Source organism: Amblyomma mixtum, chromosome 2 (genome assembly GCF_055824585.1).
Source record: "Amblyomma mixtum isolate Tamu chromosome 2, ASM5582458v1, whole genome shotgun sequence".
Taxonomy (NCBI): Eukaryota; Metazoa; Arthropoda; class Arachnida; order Ixodida; family Ixodidae; genus Amblyomma; species Amblyomma mixtum.
In genome coordinates, this window is record NC_143013.1 from 8,760,654 (window position 1) to 8,783,821 (window position 23,168).

The 23,168-nt window shown below is 48.7% G+C and overlaps 1 protein-coding gene across 2 annotated transcripts in view; it reads left to right on the plus strand.

Annotated features, from left to right (window-relative positions):
- Positions 1-23,168, plus strand: part of LOC149358350 (neprilysin-11-like) — an 80,097-nt gene that overhangs the window by 18,941 nt on the left and 37,988 nt on the right. The gene's annotated exons all lie outside the window — the stretch shown is intronic.

A 23,168-nucleotide genomic window follows, 5' to 3' on the forward strand; every position in this document is an offset into this window, starting at 1 on the left:
GGTATGAGTATCGAGCGTTAGCAATATCGAACGAATATTGCGTCATTATCCATCTTCGCTATATCCGGTACAAATTTTTTGTTATATCCGGATATCTACTTTTTGATGCCAGCGTATATAGCGCAAAAAGACAGATCGTTTGACACCACTTAGAATGTCATACGTGGATTAGTTTCGACGTAACGGGCGTTTGAAGTTTCAAGAAGTCACAGTTTGGAGAACCAAAGGTCGTCTGTTCGAATCCCTATGATGCGCTATGCTTTGATTCGACTAGTGATATTATGTTACGTAACGCGCTGAATCTTTTGATACAATTCGAACATCTACGCCAATTAGGTGGTCCACAATCTGTATACCAACGGTACCACCCACTGGTCCCATTTGAATGGTCTTGTGCTTCACACTAACGCGATCTTGAGTAATGCGAGTATTGGAGGTAACGCTCTAGAACCTCTTCAGCCGTACCCCAATTACAGCTCCTGCTAGTCGCTGAATTTTTCTTCTTTCTCTCCATCATGGCGCAAGCTTTTGTCATTTCTTTTAACGGACATACAAATTACCATGATCTCCCCGTCTGAATATGGAGCAGACATAAGTACGCCTTGCGTAATGCATTTCTTTGCTCATGCTCCCCCATCGCACCGCATGTGTCGCTGGGCCCGCTTTACAAGCGTGCCGTGCGTGAAACGACTTTCATTACGCAACGGCCGCAGCATGAATATGGCGCCTGTTGGTCTTGCAGTATGCTTACCCCCCTATTTTAATTACTGGTGATGTAATTCCCTTGTATCTAGACGAGAGCGTTACGAAAGTGGGAGGCTATATCGCGATCGCCTCATGAAGAGCACGGCGCTCGCTGTAGCATTCAGACTGTTCGCTGAATATCGCGATGAAAATAGGTTCCGTGTTCCAGTAAAACACGAGCAAGAAACACCGCGATAACGTCGGAGGCGCCCGGACGAACCGCTTAGATTGCGCAATGAATTACGTGCAAGCCGTGTGTTGTGATGATTTTTCGGACCTCTTTCTTAGCCATACTTGCTCCACGAAAACGAAGTGTGTACATATAAGGCATACGGCATCACTTCGTTTCGTTGTTATGTTAACCGGTAGTGACGTTTAAGATGCTGTGCTACCTGCCGCCGTGGCTCAGTTGCTACGGTTACTGTGGCTACCCTAGTTGTTCTTTTGTCAATGCTTATTCTGGTTTGTTTGTTTTGCTTGTTTGGTCAACGATTTTTTTTTGTCAATGCTGGAGAGTGACAGCAGAATTCCTCCTCAGCATATTTGTTTGCAGCACCAGCACGTTCCCTCCATTGCTGCATCACCGTAAAGCACTCTTTCCTGGTATACCCGTCACGAGGGATTTGGCTCGGGAATTCAGCCACAACTGAATCGTCGACGACGGCTAGACGTCATCCTGAGGTTGGCCAAGTGCTCGGTTTCTGGGGGTGGCGGAATGCCTTAAAAATGGGATCTTTGCTCCAACCTCGTGCAGACCGGACACGCTAGTCGTGGCGCCCCCCAGGTGAAGCCATTAAAATCAAATCACAGCCATCATCATCGCCCCCATTTCTGTCGCCGTCGTCGCCCGAAGTAAGCGCTCATTTGGGCCAGGAACGCACTGGCATCGCGATGCAGTCGGCTGGCTGCATCACGTCGTCCACCGACCACTGATCAATATATGGCCGTTTAATTGTAGTTGATCGAGTTTTCGCACGTCTAGAACAATTGCGGGCAAAGGTTTAGGGGGAACAAGAGGCATATAGCAGTTCTTTATAAGCCTTAGTAACTTCCACAAATATGAAGCTTCTTCATTCGGTACGCTTCTGCCTGACTGCTTCAAGAGTATGCCATAATCTAAGAGCTTTCTATGACGTCCGGTCACTTCCCAAGTCAGAAGGCCTCGCGGAACGCACATGTACGCGCAGGGTCGCTCTTAGCTGAAGTGCTCATGCATGAGGAAATGCCATGTCTATCATACGACAAAGTGGCTACACCTTTTTATTCTTCATAAACATGCTGGTCAGCGCCGCGAGTTCTCGCCGAATGTCTCTTTAGAAGACGGTGTTTGTAGAGGATAGTACGATAATGAAACTGTGGGCACGTCACGAACAGCTTCTAAGATCAGAATACAGAAGAAACAATGCATCCACACCGCCATCCTATGTGGGGCTTCCTGGTGCTTTGTACGATGTTGTAATGAAAAATTTTAATCATATTTGCGCCGGTTACAAAATCACCTGTTTTATTCCCCAGCTTCACTCGTACGCTGAACGCGAGCTCGAGCTGCGCAAGAAAGGCGCGTAAACAGCGGAAATGCCGTCGTCACCAGTCACGCAAAAAATTTGAGCGAAGCCGGCTCTCGTCACTCTGGCGGCATTAAGAAACCCTGACGCGCTTCAGCGTCTCCGGCAGAACCGGCTCCCCCTTCTCCCGCGAGAGTCTCGCATCGTGTTGCGGCGGACGCACGAGGGAGCAAGAATGGAGCAGCAGCGCCTGGCTGTCACGCCTTCTTTAAATCCAAAGTGGCCGCGCATTTTTAAGCGCGCGCGCGGGGCCGCGACGCTTTAAGCCCGACCCACATGGAGCGGTTTTCTCGCGGAAAACCTGCGTACGGCCGCCCGGCGGCGGCCGCTTGGCCGCCGGCGGCCGTTCGCCGCCGACCAAGCAGTGCTAGATACGTTCGCCCGGCGGTCAGCCGCTCACCGGAAGCGGCGAATGCGAGCTGTCAGCGCGGACCAATGAGGGCGCTCTCTTCCCGCATCTAGCTTCCGCCCGCGCGCGGCGACAAACATGGCGGCGCCTTTCGAAGCCGGACCCCTCGCTTTGGACTGAATTCTCGTTGTTGCTGCCTTTTTCACTGCGTTCACTGGCCGTAAATGGAGCACCGGTCTTTCGCTTCGTCTCACCTTGCCTATAATAAAACTTATAAGTGATAAATTTGCCTTATTTTTTTATTTAGCGTGACGATTCTCCCACTTCTAGGCTTAAGAGGAGAGCCGGTTTGTTTACAATAATGGTTCCTGTCCCGAGAACCAGATGGCGCTACTATAGGCTGAGTCTATTTTTGCGTCTCTGCTAGCAGCAGCTGCCGGTGGCTCGGCGCGCAGGGAGAAAAAACAGAGTGGGGGTGGAGTGGAGAGGGGAGATAGCATACGCTGAACTAAAAAGTGAGAATGCACCCTCCAATAAGCAATGGCTTTAGAGTAAGCTTACAAATCTTTTTTTGTTTTGTTTTTGTCGGCAGCGGTTTGGCGGCAGCCGCCCGTTTTCCGCCTCTTGTGGTGCGGCACAGCGGCGGTGCGTCCGCGTTCCGCCGCGCCGCTCAAAATCCGCAGCGCAAGTTCGCTCCATGTGGGTCGCCCTTTATTTGGTTAGCGGGCAGCGAGCGAGCGGCGTCAAAGCGTGCAGCAGCGGCCGTTGGTGGCAGCTGACGCCGCCGCGAGAATCGTCGCCCTCTTCCTCCCGCGTTTCGCCGAGAAGAAAGAGGCGCCGGAACAAAGGAGGCCGCTTCTCTACGCGATACCCCTTCCCTGTCTCCCCCCTCCGTCAGAACGCATGTCGGAGAAGCACGAGGCACGCACAGCTTGCTCGCGGGTAGACCGCCTCAGCGCGGAAGATGTTTCGCTGAGGGATGACGTGTGCCCACGACCGATCGTCTAAACATGCAGCGTGAGGACATAGGGTTTGAAACCTGCCCGGCACAGGCTGCCAGAAGACGTCATTCGCGCTGCAGGCTTTAAAAAAAAAAGAGTATAGAAAGGTAACGTCTTTTATAAAGAACACTAAGTCGACGTTCGAAGGCCGCGGCCGCACTTCGTAGCAACTTCTTATCCCCCCCCCCCCCCCCCCCCCCCGACGTTGTTTTACCTTTTTACCAATGATAGCTGCCACCCGTGACGACACGTCTGTGAACTGACACGTACTGTCTGTATCCAGCTTAGATATCGAAGGCGCGTGGTCGGTAGTAGACCTAGAGATGTAATCGTGAATGTTGCAACGGATCTTTACAAATTGCGGGCACAGTATTGCAAAGTGATTCGATTATTCAGAGCATCCTGCTGTGCGCAAAGAAGCGGAGCATACGCGTGGTGCCTCTGCGAGAATATCTGGGCTGTGCAGCGTTCAGTTGGGGCTCTAGGAAGCAACCAGTTGAGCGCATTCACCAAGACGAGGCGAGACGTGGAGCTGACACATGGCTGTGCATACTGAGGTGAATATAGCCGGTGCTGCCTTTGCGCCACATCGCGGCGCTTCGCGCGACTTGCCTTCTGCGGCCACTGCAGTGGTCAGACGACAACACACAATACAGCACGCCACAACATAACACCACGGCAGCCCACACCACATAACATCACAATCACTTCACATTACATCACATTACACCACGCAACATCACATTACATCACAATCACAACATATTACATCATACCACACCACATAACATCACAATCACATCACATTACTTCACACCATCCCACATAATATCACATTACATCACACCACATAACATCACTATCACATTACACTACATCACATCACACAAAGACCGCAATGCTACAGTGTTGTGCATAGTGCCCCGTGTGACATCACAGAAGGCACCCTTCACGAGTATTCCAGGCTAGCCATCACAACCAGACAGCGGCAGCTGACTTAAAGGGGTGGAGACACCAAATTTTGAAGCTATAAAAAGCCTGCTATGGGATTCCTATGTATGCAAGGGCACTCACAGCCAGGTGTTGGACGCAACAAACGTTTAAAAACTATTTTAATTCGGTTCCAAAGATTACCTAAATATTCACTCTCACGATCTAGACCCATCGCTAGCGCCATCAACCATGACGTCACAAGGGGTGTAAAAAAATAAAGTTTTAGTGACGTCATACCAAAATACAGTGACGTATGATGAGCGGGGCACAGCCGCGTGAGAGCAGTCGACGCACCAGCGAGCCGCGTTTGCTGCTAACCGCCACTCGCTCGGTTTGCGGCGCGCCTGCGTCCGGCCTGCTAGATGTCAACAGCGGGCCGCTCGCGGCAACAACGACGGGAAGCGGCAGCCAATGCGAGCGCGGAGAGCGGCAGCGTCATGATGACATAGGGCGCACTCCTTGGAGCCGGGCGGTCTGCGCCAGTCTTCGTGCCGAACGCCGGCATCTGAAGAACACGATAGTATTGTTTGTTCACGTTCATAGCAAACCCTGGGATATATGAATAACAAAAATGCATCGTTTCTGACGATCGTTGGCAAATACCGAGTTCCTGGTAGAAGTGATGACTGCGTTGCAAGCAAATTTCATCAGCCGGTTTGATGCTGCTGCTACCTGCATGGTGCGGTTCGCCTGCCGTCTGCTAGCTCTGTTGCTGAAGACGTCGTGGAAATCGAACATATATTTTATTATGGGAAGAGTTCACAGTAAAGGGGTGCCGAGCGGAGCACGTTTCTGAGCGCTGGCCAGTCCCTCAGCTCCCTCAGCTGCGGAGTCGATATGCGAAAGCAGCTAGGCCTAGCGACGACTAGGGCAGTCTGGGATCAGCGCGCAGGTCGTCGGCCGGCGTTGCCGCAGGCAGTGTCGCTGCCAAAAGATCCACTTTTAGCACAGTCGTGCTGTCGTATGTCGAATCTAGAAAGCATCCTTTCTGGTAGCATGGCTGTTTTGTATTTTCTTGTGCGGACGTGAAGTACGCCGAGTCTGCCGGCCGGTAGGTCAGCCTGGATACCGTCTGCCGACGTCATAAAAGCGAGCTAAAGAGTGTTCTTGACGTAAATAATAAACCATGGGACAAGAAATGTGAAAAAAGTGTCATTTTTGAGGATCGCTGACCAATACTGAGCTGGTAGTAGAGGTAACAACTGTGATATGAGCAAATTTCTCACAACCGCGCCTAGCAGCTGCCGCTGGCGCGACGTTGGGGTCCGGCTCGCCTGGCGCCCGCTAGCTCCGCTGCCGAAGGCGTCGAGGAGATTGACCATACTATTATTTTATTGTGAGATGATTCTGTTAACACTACAGCTATTTGTGAAAAGTACGCCTTTTATTATAGCGCGACTTCCGAAGCGCCAGCCGCTTGCTAAACAGGCTATAGGCCTAGCGACGACCACGGCAGCCAGGCAGCAGCAGAGCTCGTCGACCGGAGCGCCCGCGAGTGGTGCCGTTGCCGAAAGCTCCCAACATAAGCAGACATGCTTTGTCGCTGTTCGAGTATAGCTGCCAGTTCTGATAACAAGGCGATCTTGTCTTTTCTTGTGATATTTGTACACCATCCCAAGCAGCGCTCAGGTACTGCTGCACGGCAGCGAAGTGTGACACCGGTTGTGGGCGCAGCTTGGGTAGAGCGGCGCAGCGATGCTTACTGGCATTTTGCAAAGTGTTTCGCATCCTCACGCGAACCCGCGAAGGCGATATTAGCGTGCGAACAAAAAAAAAAAGTCGATGTCCTCACTCATTGGAATCAGATCTGTCAGTATCCGAGCTGCTGGGACTAGACGTGCAGTTGTTTGTTTCCATGCGCTGGTCAGCACGTGTGTGGGAAAGCAGACGATGCAGCAGTAGGTGCGTCACAACTTTTGTGGGCCCACGTGACCAAGCGAAGCAGTTGATCTTCCCCTTCTGTGACGTCACTGTACAACTCGGCGTTCCGAAACCGAAAATCGTTCACCTAAACATGCTATAATAAATTATTCACTGTGAATATATGAATCTTTGAGTGTGTATAATGCTTCCTGGAGCCATAAGAAACGTTTGAAACTAAGAACGCGCGAACCACAAATTTGGTGTCTCCACCCCTTTAACGGCGTTTTTCCGTAGCTACTGTAAGACTACCACAATGCTGCTGTCGTTGTAATAACGGGTTGTTACATTCCAAACCTGGAGCGCCGATCATGGAACAATGCAGAAAAATCTATAGAAACGAGAAATAAGGCAGTGAACGAAGTGGACAACGTCATGGTCAAGTTATAACATCGTCTGCTGCAAGTGTCACTTGGAAACATCGATTCTTTATACTACCACCTGGACGGACGACACTACGACCCGGCCGCACGCAGGTGGGCGAACCTGATGGAAGGCAGAAAGCGAAATGGTCGCTGAAGGTCAGTACGCCGACAGCGGTGGGTGCGCCTTCGCCCTGCAATGCCCGTGGCCGACTGCACTTGCTCAAATGGACGCGCGGCTCTACCGGCCGGGAACGCGCCCTCCATGTTAATGAGCACGCGAGTGTATACAGTGGAGGGTCCAAGCGGTGAGCCGCCTACAGTCGATTGGGCGCGCGGAGCTGCCGCCGATTCATTCCGGCCATACCCGGCCGTGGCCCCGACCTTGATATCGCGCAGTGAGAGGTGATTAGGATTGCTTCGCCAATGGATCACGGAATCCTGTGCAATGGAAGCAAAGAAGTTGCACAAGACAAGGGTAAGCTTACGTTTTTTTTTTGTTTTCGTGCTTATCACAGGAAGGGGCTCGAGGCCGCAGCGGGCCTGAGTAGTATTTGGTATAGGTTTGGTTTGGTTTGGTTTATGGGGTTCAACGTCCCAAAGCGACTCAGGCTATGGGAGACGCCGTAGTGGAGGGCTCCGGAAATTTCGACCACCTGTGGTTCTTTAGCGTGCACTGACATCGCACAGTACACGGGCCTCTAGAATTTCGCCTCCATCGAAATTCAACCGCCGCGGCCGCGATCGAACCCGCGTCTTTCGAGTCAGCAGCCGAGCACCATAACCACTGAGCCATCGCGGCGGCAGTATTTGGTATAGTTTCACGACAAGTGGCATAATGCGCTAACTTTGCAAGTCAAGAAAAAGGTGGCAGGGACTTAGATCAGGTAGGCCAGGATATACGTAGCGAGAGGTGTGCAGTCTCTCTCTCGGTCGGAGGCGAGCGTCGTCGGCGCGCGGCGCCGGCAGCTGTGACGTCACTTGGCGGCTCCTCTCGGTCGGAGGCGAGCGGCACGGCGCGCCAGCTGTGCGGCTGTGGCGTCACTCGGTTCCTCGCGCATGCGCACAAGTGGCGCCGAAGGCCCACAGCGAAACGGCGAGACAGCGGGTAATGTAGCTCTCGCTACAAAAGGTGGCTTTTCCCTGTCAGAGGACCTTCTTCCAGCCAATGGCGTCGGCTGATTTTCACGACCCTGATAGCGTGACAATGCCGGGAGTGGCGTGACAATACAGGAAAGGGCTATCTCCATCGATGCAAGGAGGGGACTATTCCTTCTCATCGGCCACTGCCTGCATTGTCACGTTAACAGTTTCATAAGATTCAGCCGACGCCTTTGGCTGGAAGCGCATCAGAAAGGCACTCCAAAAAACTAGGCAGGCGCCAACGATGGCTTTTACAAAGGCCAACTATCAACGACCCCTGTTTCGCCGGAAGCAGCCGACGTCCGCCATGTTCTCTTCAAAGCGGTTGACCAGGCCTGTTTGTATCCGTTTTGCAACAAACACCAAAACGTGAAGCCGAAGTGGCTCCGATGCATTGAACCTTTTAATGCGTGAACATGAGCGTGCTCTTCCACCCAGGCACGTCAGTAATAAAATGGCAAAGGTTAAGAAAGTTCGTTGCTATTTAGCGACGCACTTTGCTGGGGAGTTTAGGACCGACAACAAAGACCCCAGCTCCCAACTACCTTCTCCGCTCTCACGTGAGGGCATCCGCGCAAGTTTTGTGTTGCAAATGACATTATGTGAGCGCGTGAAAGCCACATTTAGGTTTGAGTTGAGCTGACCGTTAGTAATGCAAGCGTGTAACGGACGTCTCAGAGTATGCACCTTTCGCCTGCTAGGACTGCTCTGAGTTAATTGTAATGAGAAGGTCTGTTTTCCTGTAATTGCGTCCTGGGTGAGCGTTGTGACAGTACTTACATGTGAACAATTTTTAACTGGTTTACTAAAGCTCGATTTGGTTTGTACAGATTACGTCAGAGTCCCCGTTGCTTCTGTGAATTGCGATACTCAGACGGCGCTGTTCTGGCATCGGCCACTGACTGTAGACTCTAAACAGAAATGAATAAAGAGGGAGTATGCTGTCCTCTGGCACACTCTCTCTTATAAAAGGGAGTGCGTTAGGGGACAGCTTACTCCCTTTTTACTCCCACATAGGCGTATTATATGTTCAGAGTGTAATGTGGAGCGAGGAGAGCCGAACCGCGTCAAGGCGAGCTGCCATCCGATGCACTACGCACTACTTTTGCATTGCTACAGCTCAATTTACCAGACACAGCAGGGAGGAAACAACACAGCGTTACAGGAAAACACAAACCTACGAGGCTAGCAAGTTGACTTTCCGAGTACTTTTCCGTAGACATGAAGGTAGCCTAAGTGACTTTTCGCATACGCGCGTCACATAGACACGCGTTGACGCTCAACCGAACAGTCAGACATGTACGGCATCACAGCAGCGTGTATTTCGACAGCGCACGATGCGGTGTTTACTTCAGGAAGGAAACACTGTGCCCGCGCCAGAACATAGCGAAAAAAATAAACCCTGTCCTTGAGACTGAGTAACATAGGCAAACACGCGCTGCGCATTTTCTGTTGATGGACACGTATAGTGAGAAGTCCTTGTCGACGACGACGACAACAACAAAAGAAGCAACACTGTTCTGGTACTCTTGAGCAGCATACAGAATCAGTGACTGAGTGTTTTGTTTGTTCACAGCCAAACAAAAAAAAAATAAAGGAAGAAAAGCTTGGTCTCTTCGTGGTAGGTCGACCAGACTGTTGCTCCATAAAGAGGCACACTCTCCTTGCCCCATATGAGATGTGGATTTTATCCGGTGTTTTATAATAATTTTGCTAAATTTTTTCCTTATACAAGGGGAGTGCAGTTTGCTTACGCCCCGTAACTGTTATCTACAACTCGGCGAAAGTGACATGGAAAAAAATCAGAAGCATTGAAAAAAAAAAACCATGCAAAATCAAGCCTCTAGCTACTTGAGGGAACCGGAGTCAGACCATGGTACAAACAGACTTTACTATGTAGTCATAATCATAATTATCAGCCGAGCAATTAGCCCTGCAGGAGATGTCTCTCTTAGCGGTGCCCAATTATTCCTGTCCTCAGTCAGCCGTGGCCGCTCTGTCGCAGCAATTTTCCAAAGATCACCACTCTATCTCAGTCTCTCCCACCCTGAAATTAAGTTTTCCTACCCCTGTTATCCACTCTGTCACTCTAACATACCACCCGGTTATCTGTAAACAGCATTGAGCGTCCTGCCCAGGCTAATTTTCGTCGTTCTTATCTCATGCAGACTATCATCCATTACTGTTTGTTTTTCCTCTAATCCACGTTGCTGCCTTGTCTCTTGCAACGCTACACCTGTCGTCTTTCCCATCGCTCGTTGCACGGTCCTTTGTCACACTTCAAGCTTCCTCGCTCGCTTCAAACCTCAGAGGTGAGTAGTCCAGGCAGGACATGTTGCTTGTATTTTCCTAGCTCGCCTCCAGACCTCGCGACGTCCCTTCTCGCCCGTTGGCACCACAACGGCAAAGTTACCCGCACTGCTCCTCTGCACCGGAAGCTGCAGATGAGGTCTTGCAACTTCTCAGGACATGGTCGACATAGCTTTATATCCACATTCTGGGAACCACGATCAGCTTGATGGCCTTAATTATGTACTGCATTTCGTCCCTGAGTCGTACAGCAAGGTGACATCGCCAGCTCGCCTCAGGCTGCTATATATAGGCCTATTCCTCGTTGACTCTCGAATCCAAACTTAACCAGGCCAGTAATCTTCCATGCAGTCAGCGAAACTTGTTTCATTTAGACTAAAAAAATTCAGACCGCCTTCCCTTGCAGTGGCTTTAAAACTCCGGAAACTTAGAGAAAGCGAGAAATTTAGGTTATTGAAATTCAGTAAAACCGTACGAAATAAAAAAATAAATTCTGTCCTCAAATTTCATGAAAAAGAGAAATTACGCGACTGGTTTATCACTGTACCATGGGGTTAACGCTGTGAATACACCTTGTAGGTTATTCAGAAGAGTTGAGATCTGGGCCAATCGGTGCATAGTAAGGCGAAAAACCAGTAAAAAGACTAAGGACAATAAGAAAAAATGCACACAACGACGACTGGTCGTCGTTGAGCGCATTTTTCCTTCTTGTCTCTGGACGTTTTGAGTGGTTTTTCTCCTAATTATAGGTTATGTTGCGAACAACAACGGACAAACTACGACTTAGTGTCTGTCACTCTTTCCGAGTGGTTATATTTTTGTCCTGCTTACGCCGTATTTAAAATAAATTCATGAGGGAAAACAAATTGCACGGAAGTCTATGAGCTATGCTGTGAACTCCAGAGAATTCTCGCAGAAAATGTCGGCTTTTGCCAGGAAATTAAGGTCCATCCTGATTGCCAACTTCACAGCCGACGTATCTCCCACAAAACAAAGAGGTCACGATTATTTTCCAGCATATGTGTCAGTGCTTTTGCAAGCATGAAACGCTTCTATATGATGAACGATGGACAAGAGATGATTTAATGACCGCTGGCCTAGCGCGAGCGCTCCGTCCCGCGCCACTGCCAGCTTCGTCTTCTTCGTAACAATATTTTTTTATATAATGTCATCAGCTCAAAACTCAAATTGAAGATGCGTTCAGGGTGTGGGATACACTTCTTCCCGCATCATGAGCTACGGAAAGTGACTGCGCAATATTAGCAATGTTTACAACTCGTTTTGAACGAGCTACCCGCAGAATCCCTTCTTTTTTTTTAAAATTCAGTGACGTCTTGCAGGATTTATTCTGCACCATGACGAGCAGGTGGAGAAGTTTTTGTCACCTGCAGGCGTTCCAAACCTTTCGAAACACTGCCGGATATCTCTACGTCACTGAGTCTCTTCTTCCCATGATTTCAGCGTCCAGCGTGCGCACAAAAGAGCAAGGTCGTATCGCATCGCTGCCTATGCGCGCCAGGCGAAGCAGACACGACCAAGAAGAGCAGAAACGTAAAGGGCTGGACACTCCACCGAACAGGCCCTGATGGTCGCAGTTTCGCTTTGGTCTGCTTCTTGCGCGGATCGTGTTGCATAAACAAACTGCGTGCAAAGAACAAACCGAGCCGTCGCGAAAGAAAAAAAGGAAATCAGCCAAGAAGCATCCCAGACAGCGCGTAAAGTGAATACGACAAAAGCTCCCACGCCGACTGGCCACCCACGTATACCCGTCCTTCTTGCCAGCGAAGGGTATATGAGCCCTCTGTCGATCTGATCATACCGACGACCTGAGGAGACCAGAAGCAGGACAAAAATCCAAACCACGAAAGCACGACCAAAGTGGCTGCTCAGACCGTTGTGCCCGCGCTCGCGGGAAAAGCGCAAGCCCGGTCGGTCGCCAGGCGCAGTCGTGTGCAACGGGTTGGGTGCAGCGCGCGTCGGTGCTGGGGCGTTCGGATGGCGCTCACGTTGGCGGAAGTATCACTGATGGAGCGGAAAGGCATGGAAGAGGACTCGCGTACGTGAGCATCATATCAGCCAAACGGGAGCCGACTGACCGGAAGGCTGTTTGCGGGGGAGGAGGGGGGACATCCCTATACCGCGCGGTGCCCTTCGGGTATGGCGACGAGTGCGCCCTCGGCGGACAACCGAAAGAGCAGAGCCAACCCCCCGGGCGCCCTCGTGGCCACCGCGGATGAAATCAAGCGACAGAGAGCTGAGAAACGGCGTTTTCCGCCGTTTTTCCCTCCTGTTTATTTTTTTTTCTTTTCCTTTTATTCCTCTTCTTCGCTTCTCTCAGTGACGATGCAACTCGGCTGCCCTCACTTGTTTGCTCCCGGGCGCGACTCGGCTTCGAGCGCGCCACTCGCATCCGCACTGCGGTGGTCTTGGAGCGGGAAAGGAGGACTGCTAGGCCACTGTCTTCGGTCGCCGCCTGAGGAGCTCCTTTTGGAGAAGTTAGTGGAACGGGGGACACTCGACGTTGAGGCGTGAAAGCGTCAAGGGCGTCAAGGGCGTCAAGGCGTCAAGCGCAGTGAAACGTTCTCACTCACGCCTCTGTGTAGACGACGTTTCGGCGTGGCTTCTGTGTACGCGGAAGGAATCCATGCGGGGGCCGATCAGGTTGAACAGTGCGTCAATCGCAGCTGGGGACGTCGTGAAGCGCGAACCGTGAAGCGGACGGACCCTATAGCATCGAGCCAATGCGCGTCGCAGTAATAACGTTGGAGCGACGGTTCACGAGCCGGTGAACGCGTCGCGTGCCCTGGTAGAAATGGCAAGAACGAGGGAAGCAAAAAATGAACCGTCTCAAGGTATATTGACATTGCCAATAAACAAGAATGGGCTTGCATGGGAGTAAAGAGGGGGTAACTCCCTTTTATAATACTGAGTGCGCTAGAGGACAGCTTACTCTCTTCTCACTCCTTTCTGTTTACAGTGTACGTGTCTCAATGGCGAATGCACGGGAGCGGTGGTAGCGCAAGCCTTCTTCACCTGATCGTAAGTGCGCGTGGTTTGAGTTATGTTGTCGAGGCCACCGCGGTCCTCTAGTGAGGTTAGCCAAAATCGAAGACTAAAGGAATAAAACGAAGAAGAAGGAATATAAGAAGAACCACAATAGAAAATGAATCTGTGCAGTGAGCGAAATAAGGCCTCGAAAACAAACTTATCACGTTTAAAATGTCACTGCCTTCCAAGAGAGCACTTGCGGATAAGACAGCCGCTATGAAGTGCCAAAGCATGGACGAATTGCATCTGTTAGAGCTGCTCACAAAATCTTCCGGTGCTTAAGATACTGCAGTTTTTCCCCTTTCACTTTCTTCAGGTGAAGTAAGACATTACAAACAATCAAATCAAACGCTTTGTATCTCATTTGTGCGTTATCCTGAGGCTATTAGGAATAAATGTCCGCTGCTTCAGTGATAGATTAAAGGAGTACCCAAATGCTGTCGAATTGGGCGAAGGGACCATGCTCGCCACACATGTTAAAGCTCACAACTGCACTTTAGGGCTTGAAGAATGGCAAGTGCCTCGCACCTACAAGGACCAACGAAAAAGAGAACTTCGCGAAGTATTCGTTATTCATCAAAACAGGGATAAGAGATTGAGAATGCCCTCTATATCCAAGAAGATATCCTTTATACATGTAGACCAGTACGGGTGATGATGTTGGTGTTTCCGTTTTTGTTTTTGGTGTAAGCTTGCAGAATTTTTTTTCTTTCGCAACATAAGTACGGCGCTGCGGCTGCCATTTTATTCTGGTCCCGTCTTTTACGCCGTTTTCCTTGTGATAGACTGTCACTTAAAAAAAAAAAAGAAAAATTGACCCCGTTTATGCGAATACCTGATGGTAAAATGCTTCCGGAAGTTTCCCATAATTTGTAAAACATAGGTGTCGTAAAAATGATCCAGTCTCCGTAGGAACGAAACCGGAGACGTTTTATGCGGATAATGCAAGCTACGTAAAGTGCAATACGGAGGAATGCTGTAAAAATAGTGAGCACTTCGTAAGATAATGCGAGTATTTATTTTTGAAAGCAGCTGTTCTGTAATTTTTTTTTTATTGCCTCTCTTCCGCAGACGTCGACGATGCACTAAAGCACGGCCATAATGCAGACACAATAATAACATTTTCAGTGTCCCGTGATTTCTATAATGACAGCACGCTATTTATACGTGGTTGCTCCCACTTCTATACCCAATTATTGGACTCCAGTGCTGGAGCCAGTGACGTTTCACCATTTTTCCCAGTTATTTAATTTAATTTCGTCCGCATGCAGTGATAGCGTAAATGAAGAATAAGATTTAGTAGGCTAAGGTGCTGATAGCTCTTATTATAAGAAACATAATAGTACTGCCTAATTTTTGTTCAATATGCAGACGTTCACATGGATACACTGTGTGCATATGGATAGACCAGTTGGGCGCATCAGTCGGCAAAGACTCATCTAACTGAGCGACCAATTTTAACGTGGCCTACCAAATACGGCAGCACCCAAGTTCTGACGCGGTAAAGCGTCCATAGGAACCTTAAATTTCACGGCACCTGTCGTAAATTTACTACGCACGATACTAGGATAAAATTATGGAAACTTTACGATGGTGCGGTTCGGAGTTACACGCTGCTTGTAATTTATTCAGCGCAATAGTATGGACGCCTTCGAGTGGTTGTGTTGTTACCTACACTATGGATGCTCTTGGGTAGAATCATGGCAAGAATTCAGTCGGAACGCGCTGAACTGAATAAGCATTAATGTACCAATAAGAATAAATTACAAACGTTCCTTTTGTTGAAACTCCCCAGACAACATGCACCAACAAACCACTCTGCACACTGAGTGACAGCACATTGAAGACATGAAGCACTTTCTTCAACACTATCAGAAATCGGTGCCCATCGTTAGAACTGCCTATTGTCGAACAGGCTACGCGCTGCGTAGCCTGATGCCTCATTGTGGAAAATTTCGAATGGGTGAACATCAACTATACCATAGGAACGTGCTGCAGAGACATCAGCAGACTGTCTTAGTTGGGAAACGCAAACACAAATAAAACGAAGACAGACAGACGCAAGTCGACATGCCACCCTTACAGTCTTTCTTTGTTTTACCCTGCATCTGAGTCGCGTTACCCAATACAGCGCTCCTCCTCGGAATCACGTACGCCCAACTGGCCTCCTTCGTCCAATTCCAGAGTTTGCAGTACTGTTTGGATACTATTTTCGTACTTGTTAACGCGATAGCGGTAAGTGACCCGGTTATAGCAAAGCCGGCGTCGTTTGACTCGAGCGAAAAATCCCCGAAAAAACCCCCAGAGCAGCAACCTAGGGTGGCTGCCTATAGGTCACGTGACCTTCTGACGTCATCACAGCCTGCCCACCGGATTGTCAGCAAACTGACCACCGTGGGAGGTGGAAGCTAATTTAATGACCGGTCGCGAGAGGTTGCTCAAGCAGAGCAACCTGGGTCGCACAAGCCCCGCAGGTGGCAGCACCTGCCATCGCATGGCAGTGGCGCATCGCTTAACCGCTGCACCGCTGCGCCAGGAATAATATCAAGACTCCCAGCTATCTGCGACTGTAAAGTTGAGAATAAGCGATTCCGCAAGTATGGACATCAGCCCACTAGCGCTATCGCGTCATACCCTTAAGGCGGAGCTTAAGCGCCCCTTTCAGTTTGTTTCTCAGGGACAGGTGTTTGAAGTGAACAAGCTGAAAGACGGCTTTTGTTCGCGGTCTCAAGTAAGCATTGAACCACATTAGTGTGCCCATAGTGCTTGCCCAGAGCAAACTACACGCCAGCATATACATATGAATTAGAGATCTCAAATAATATGGCTTGGGCGCATTCCTGGACTGTCGGCAGCTAAAGTATACGACGCGGCTGCGCTTAAAAAGATCAAATCACAGAACACCTACTTGCGTTACATGTTGGCAACGCGACAGCATTGGAAGATGCTGATGCCTTTACTGGAAGTGACGTCTCTTCCGGTCTGGTGACGTCACTCCCCTTCAGCCAATGGGCGTATTTTATGACTGACGACGCATTTTGGCCCCTCGAAGCTTGTAGTGTTGTCGCATTAAAATAATTATAGTTGAACCTCGAAGTTGAGGGGTGCCGAATAATACTTGGTTATAGCCGCAGTTTCGTTATAGCCCGTGCTGACCTAGCTTCCAAGGGGAACCGTGATTCCTTCGTTATATCCATTATTTCTTATAAGCCGTTTCGTCATAATGAGGTTCGACTGTATATCGGCGTAGTCGCGCCAGCCAATCGAACGAAATGTATGAACGTACGAGGGGACTTGAACGCTCTATCCGCTGACAACAATACCAGGCTACTGGGTAGCGAGGTAACGTTACAATAAAATTTCTTCCCTGCATTCGCATCCCACACAGCTTTGCTGCCGACAGCGCTACATGGTTTGTTCCACACGTGTATTCGAAATGGTCGCACATGGAAGACCGGTTTCTTGCACGTCATCCCATCCTCTTTCCCTGCTTGTCGTCACGCGTCTCCAGCAGTTCTCCCGACCCATGGCGGCGGCCAGGTGATGAGCGGAGAACACTGACTGCAAATACACCCCGAGGGCCTCAGTCAACAAACTCCCGCCCCCTTCTCCGTTGTACCTCACGCTGCTCTGATTACACCCACACTCAACGCCGCCCCTCGAACTCAGGTTCCGGTACGTTACCTCACACTCCGGCTAAAGAAGCAAGAAGGCGCCGGGGGAGGGGAGAACGAGGGACGGATAATGAAAGAGGAAGAACCAAGTGAAGCGCGCTGGGGCCACGTATAGCCGGCACAGGCTATATGGAGCAGCTACGCACTGGATGCTGCGGCGACAGATATCCGGGTGGACTAAATGGGAACAATACGCGGTCTGTGCAAACAGAAGCGCGACGGCTCTTTCAAGCGGCCCAAGCGAGATTGAAGGCAGGAAGAAGAGTGATAATAGTGAAAGAAAAAAAAGAGGAGAAAAAGACGAAGAGTAAAGAAAGACGACGGGGCCGGCTTCATGCGCACTGGCTTAACGCTTGGCCGAACGCATTGTAGCGGCTGTTCCCGGACACAGCCGGGAATTCAATGGCGGATGGACCGGATCCTGGCGTCAGCCAATATGGTCGTCAGGACGTATCTCGCGCGATCAACCACTGCGTGTAAGAAACAGATTCGAGAATTCTAGGGCTGGAACCGTTATTGTGAGAAGGAACGCCGAGGAAGGAACTGACAGCCCTTGTAATTTGCGGAGTCACATAGCCGCACAAGAACGTTCATTGTCAGACTGGTGCAGTGTTAAAAAAAAAAATAGGGCGACAAAAACGAAAGAAATAAGAAAAAATAGAGTAAGAAACTGCAATGGCGGATGGAATCAGAGTCTGAATGATACGAATTTTCCGGGGCCTAGCAAAACATCTGTATCCTCCGAAATGTTTATGATCTCAAGACAAACGAACGAGAATTTGAACGAGAGTCGAGGAAGCGCATTCTTATTTACAATCCTGCCTCGTTTCCTCTCAAGTAAAGAAGTCCCCGATGTTTATCGCGCGGAACTTCTCTTTAATGCTGCCAAGCGAAAAACGCGAAGAACAGCGCGCTATAGTGCCATCACTTTCGTTTTGCAAAGGTTACGACAACCCTCGGAACGACGGGGCTATACATAGAACGCTTTGGTAGTCGATCGTGGCTGCTCCTGCTCGCAGCCCTCCAATGCTTTTACTTCGTTTGAGACATGCTCGACGATTCTAATCCCGCAAGTAACGAAGTTTGCGCGCGGGGGTCGCGAAGTCCAGCACCGGCGCTTCAATCCAACCCCCCGATTTTCACTTGGCAGTTTTGAACGAATTACTAGACATTTTTATTTATATCATTGACTGACTGGCTTTATTTCATCGGTTTGATTGACTTTGATCGATCGATCGATCGATCGATTGATTGATTGATTGATTGATTGATTGATTGATTGATTGATTGATTGATTGATTGATTGATTGATAACGCAACACTGTGAGCTATGCTTTCCCGTGAAGTGGACGACTGCGGATTAACTAACTTCAGACCCCATTGGATTTCTTGATGTACAGTCGCCGTCAAAAGTAAATAGAAGGCGACTTTGTCAAAAAAATGTAGTTTCTTTAATTGTGAAGCATAATGGGCCATGTTTGTTGGTGCACGGTGCAATTCGCACAATCACAATTAGCCTGCACATATGTATACAAGGATGCCTGAATTGGGGGGCCAGCGATTAAATTTTTTCGTTAATATTGCCGTCCATTTACTTTTGACGGCACCTGTACATCGTAGCTTCTTCATTTCGTCGCCGTCAAATAGATGTGGCTGCCGGGGCCGGAATCAAACCCGTGCCATTGGTACTGAGTGGCAGGTGAGAACATCAGCATCAACTATTGCTGAAAGAATTTTCGTACCCAACAATTCTGGACAACAGCATTTTTGAGCGGAAAACCATTTATGAACATAATTTTTTTCATATAATGTAAGATTTCACTGTAACAATCAATATAACCGCAGATCACCCGACAGCAGTCGTGCATTTTTTTTTCTATTAACGTTTCTCCTACCGACAAAAGCGTTCTCCACTGGTCTTCTACGGCAGTCTTAGCTGTTCGATGCGATTGATGGAAACATTTTAAAAGAAAGATTTTGCTAGATATCAGAAGAGTGGACCATTGCCTTGAATATTTTCATAACAACATCTTGCAATATTCCAATTTTCAAAATTTCTGTCCGGGAATGTTGGACACAAGGTAGCAGCTGCACAGCACCACTACGTGGACGTGAGAGACAGTGTTACTCTCAGGACAGCACCTTGGGCATGTTGGTTTTTCATTTGTGACGGAACAGCGCAAAACACCGGGACAAGAGACAAGCGCTGACTTACAACTGATTTTTATTTCGAAGAAAAACTGCTTCTTATACCTTTTTCACCCCTTCAAGTTTTCACCCCCTCAAGTTAGTCCGGGAAATAATCGAGGCAGCTTCGATAGCGAGTCTGCGCGACGATTGTGTCAGCACGCCGTCTGTTGCTTTAACAAAGAAATAATTTGACATGTTAAACATGTGATTGTAAATCTCTGTGATTATTTGTCTCATGTTGTCAGTTTTGGACGCTTGAACGATATGGTTGTGATGCATGTGTTTTTTGAGGGGGTGAAAAAGGTATAATAAGCAGTGTTTCTTCGAAATAAAAATCAGTTGTAAGTCAGCGCTTGTCTCTTGTCCCGGTGTTTTGAGCTGTTCCGTCACAAGTGTTACTCTGTTGCTGTGCGTAGCTTACCGGCCCACGTTGGCTTGCTCCGCAACTCGCGAAGTTACCCGCATTCCAATAACATGTTCGATTCATTCGGGAATGCAAAATGTTGTAGATATACTAAATCGAAATGGTTATTTCGTGAAAAGATTAGTGCACTCTCAAGTTTCTGATGCTTCCTATTCATCATGAAGTGAATAGCGCAGTCTCAGTGTATGGCTCAGTCTGCGCTGTTCGATTTCATGCTTCTGCTTCATAACCAACTAGCCCGCCAGAACATCTTAATGCACTTCCTGTTCATGTCATCGAGGTTTAGGCACATTTGACCAGCTTTTACACCCTCCCTGAACTTGACTCAAGACATGCACCTTCGTTAGACTACCATATGGAGGATGATCATGTCATCGTTAAATATCACACGGGCTGTTTTCTGATCAAATAGCCAAACGACAGTTAAAGTTATTAAATTTTATTTGTTTCTTGCCTACTTACACTTACAGTAAAAAGCGAAAGAAAAAGCAAAGGCTTCGATCGCCTGACAAGGCCTTTCCTCCACAAACTGTTTGGCAGCCTTGAAGCTAAACTAGAAAATCAAAAAAAAAAATCGATGCATACAATTGACACAGTAAAATCAAGCTGTTTTGTGTTATTCCGACTCTTTTACAGTACACATAAATAAACACAAAGAAATACATTCAATTCAGCGCAGTAGACGGGAGAATAACTGAACACAGGTGCAAATTAAGCTAAGTCATCTTGTACAACAAATATGCAGATAAAGAAAGACACGTCAAATAAATAAAAATAACTAGTGTCATTGTTTGCAAGCCCCAGTAAAAAAAAAGAGTAACAGAAAAGAAAAACGGGCTGGTACCAAATTTGTGTTGAATTAAACTATCTAAATGTTTTAGCGTTTCATATAAGAGAGGCATTGCAGTTCAATACTTTGACACCTAACACATGAGAACCCACACAGAGTAGATTAAAGTAGCATTCAGTACCGACCTGTATAACCAACTAGCCCAGCACCAAGTTTTACTAAAGTACCGACTTATTCGTACCAAGCTATAAAAACGCTTTCATTGCACATTGGTATGCGCGAACATAACAAATCCGCTCCTAACGCGTTCAACATGCATACGCATGACACAGAGCCACTTAGGCCGTACTACTCTGCGTTACCTTTCTTTCTGACTCCGCGAAGAATTAGTATGCGAAAACAAGAAAACAAAACTATGGCGGCGGTCTTTCTAAGGCGAGCTCTCTCTCTTCAAGACCTACAATCGCTTCGAGGTTCTCGGTCTTTGGGGAATGCCCCGAAGGCTGAACACAAAGAGCGGTAACAATGGCTAGAAACGGGCGCTGAAGATTTTACTCCGCAATATCAGCACTAGGCACTTTCGCGCACAAGAGCTTAAAGCAGCTCGCCTCTCGTCTTCTTATAGTCCGCAATAAAAATTTCTCCTCGGACCGATTCCGCGCCGTTTTATTTCCTCCCCTGCTATACTTTTTCCTCGCGCTTAAATCGCGCGCCCTGAAAACTAAAAGAGTAGCAGAAAAAAAAAGTGACAAACAAAGGAACGGTGAAAACGACGACATGAGAGAATTGGTTCCTGCTTGAAAATGATACTGTATGCAAATCAGGCCCACAGAAGGAACGTTTCTCATCACGGGATAAAGAGCCCTCTCTCATCATCCCTCTTTCCCGTTCATGTGAGGGAGAGGAGGTTGATGGAAGAAGAATAAGAAGAAGAACGAAGGCTAAGGGTCGAAGAACACACTGCAGGCAGGAGCGGCGCGCAAGAACTCACCGCGAGCGTGGAAGCCGTCTTTACAAATTGCACCCGGGGAGCACTTCTATTCCGCTTCGCTGCTGTACGCAAGGAATCAAACGAGGGTGAGGAAGTGTTATAAGGATAGGAGAAAAAGCTGCGGAGAGAAAAAAAAAGACAAACAGAAGAAACGTAAACAAGCGCCGAGGGACGCGCCGGGCTATCTTATGCAAATGCCCGTAACCAAAGCATTTGCATTCATCTTTCATTCGCGCAGCGCGCGAGACTGGCAGCGAGCAAGCCGGTCGTAACGCGACGCTCTAAATCACGGAACGCGCGAGACAGCGCGAGAAAGCGCGAGACCAGAATAGAAGAGCCGAAATGAGCGTGAAAAAGAGCAAATGGCGGAAGCTGCTGGTATAGGAGGGAGAGGGAGAGATTTCCGCCGCGTGTCCCTATAGAAGGCCACGCGAACCAAATGACCGCCATTAGGACTTGCAGCCGCCCATCTTCACGCGGCCAGTGAGTAAAGGCGGCGAATTTGGGTCAGGCACGTCATTCCGTGCGCACTGGTGGAGGCCGGGGGATCTGATCACCGCGCTCTTTCAATATTAACTCGGACCACGTTTGCAGCGGGGAGGCGGCTGAAAAATGGTAATGACTTCACATACAGAAGTGAGCTCAACGTGCGCAAGCTTTGGAAGGTGCTACCTGACCAGGAAAGTCTGCGAATTCTACGGAAATTTTTGAACTTGAAATTAGAAAACGGGGCTACGATCATCAAACAAACAAAACAACGAGGGAAAGTGAATAAAGCTAAGTAGTAAGTCGTTTGAAACTGGTGATCCTTATGGCATGGCAGCAGCTAATGGCGAAAATGCTGAATACTACAGATCGGATTTGTGGACGTATGGCTACTCTTGGATGGAATCGAATGAATAATATTACTTCCCTGTTACGTGAGATAAGGCAGTTAAAAATTAAGGGTGTACATCCGGGAACCAATGACGCCAATGAAAACCCGTAGTGTGCCCGTGAAATGACAAGTAAACGTCAGAAAAAGCAATGGCTAATTCCTGTCATGTCACTCCAAGTGCCTGTAGAGCTGCTCAGTTGAGTGTGCAGAGGAAAAACCGAGAGGAGCGGTTAAGGAGAGTAAGGGTGAGCACGTAAACGTCAATAGATGCGGCAGACAAACGACGTCTTTCTTTTTTTTAGAAGTATGGCACATAAGTTGAGAAAGAGGTAGTGGAATGTAGGAGATAGAAAGTTAAAAGAAAGAGTGGAGACCAGTTTCGCCACAGCAAATACATTCAGGTGACTTCAAAGGATGTACAGTTAAGACACGATACTGCCTCCAAAAATGTGAAAAATAATAATAAAGATGACTGCACACCCTCGTGGGCAACTCGATGCAACGCTGCGAAAATGTAATTGATACCGAGTGCCCATATAAGACCATGCATTCTGTCGAGGTGAGGCTACCCTCGTCTTCGTGTGCTCCTTCTCCTTCTTAGAAGCTCACCTGGATAGCTTGCATCACCTATCATCCTATCAGCCGGGCCATGCCTGCCTCGTAAAGGAAATTCTCGATTACGACATGGAACAACACGGGACACTTGTGACTTGGAAGGTAGTTTACTCTATACACGCGGTCATGTATACGATGAACGCTAATAAAGACACGAGTTACGGATAAAGAC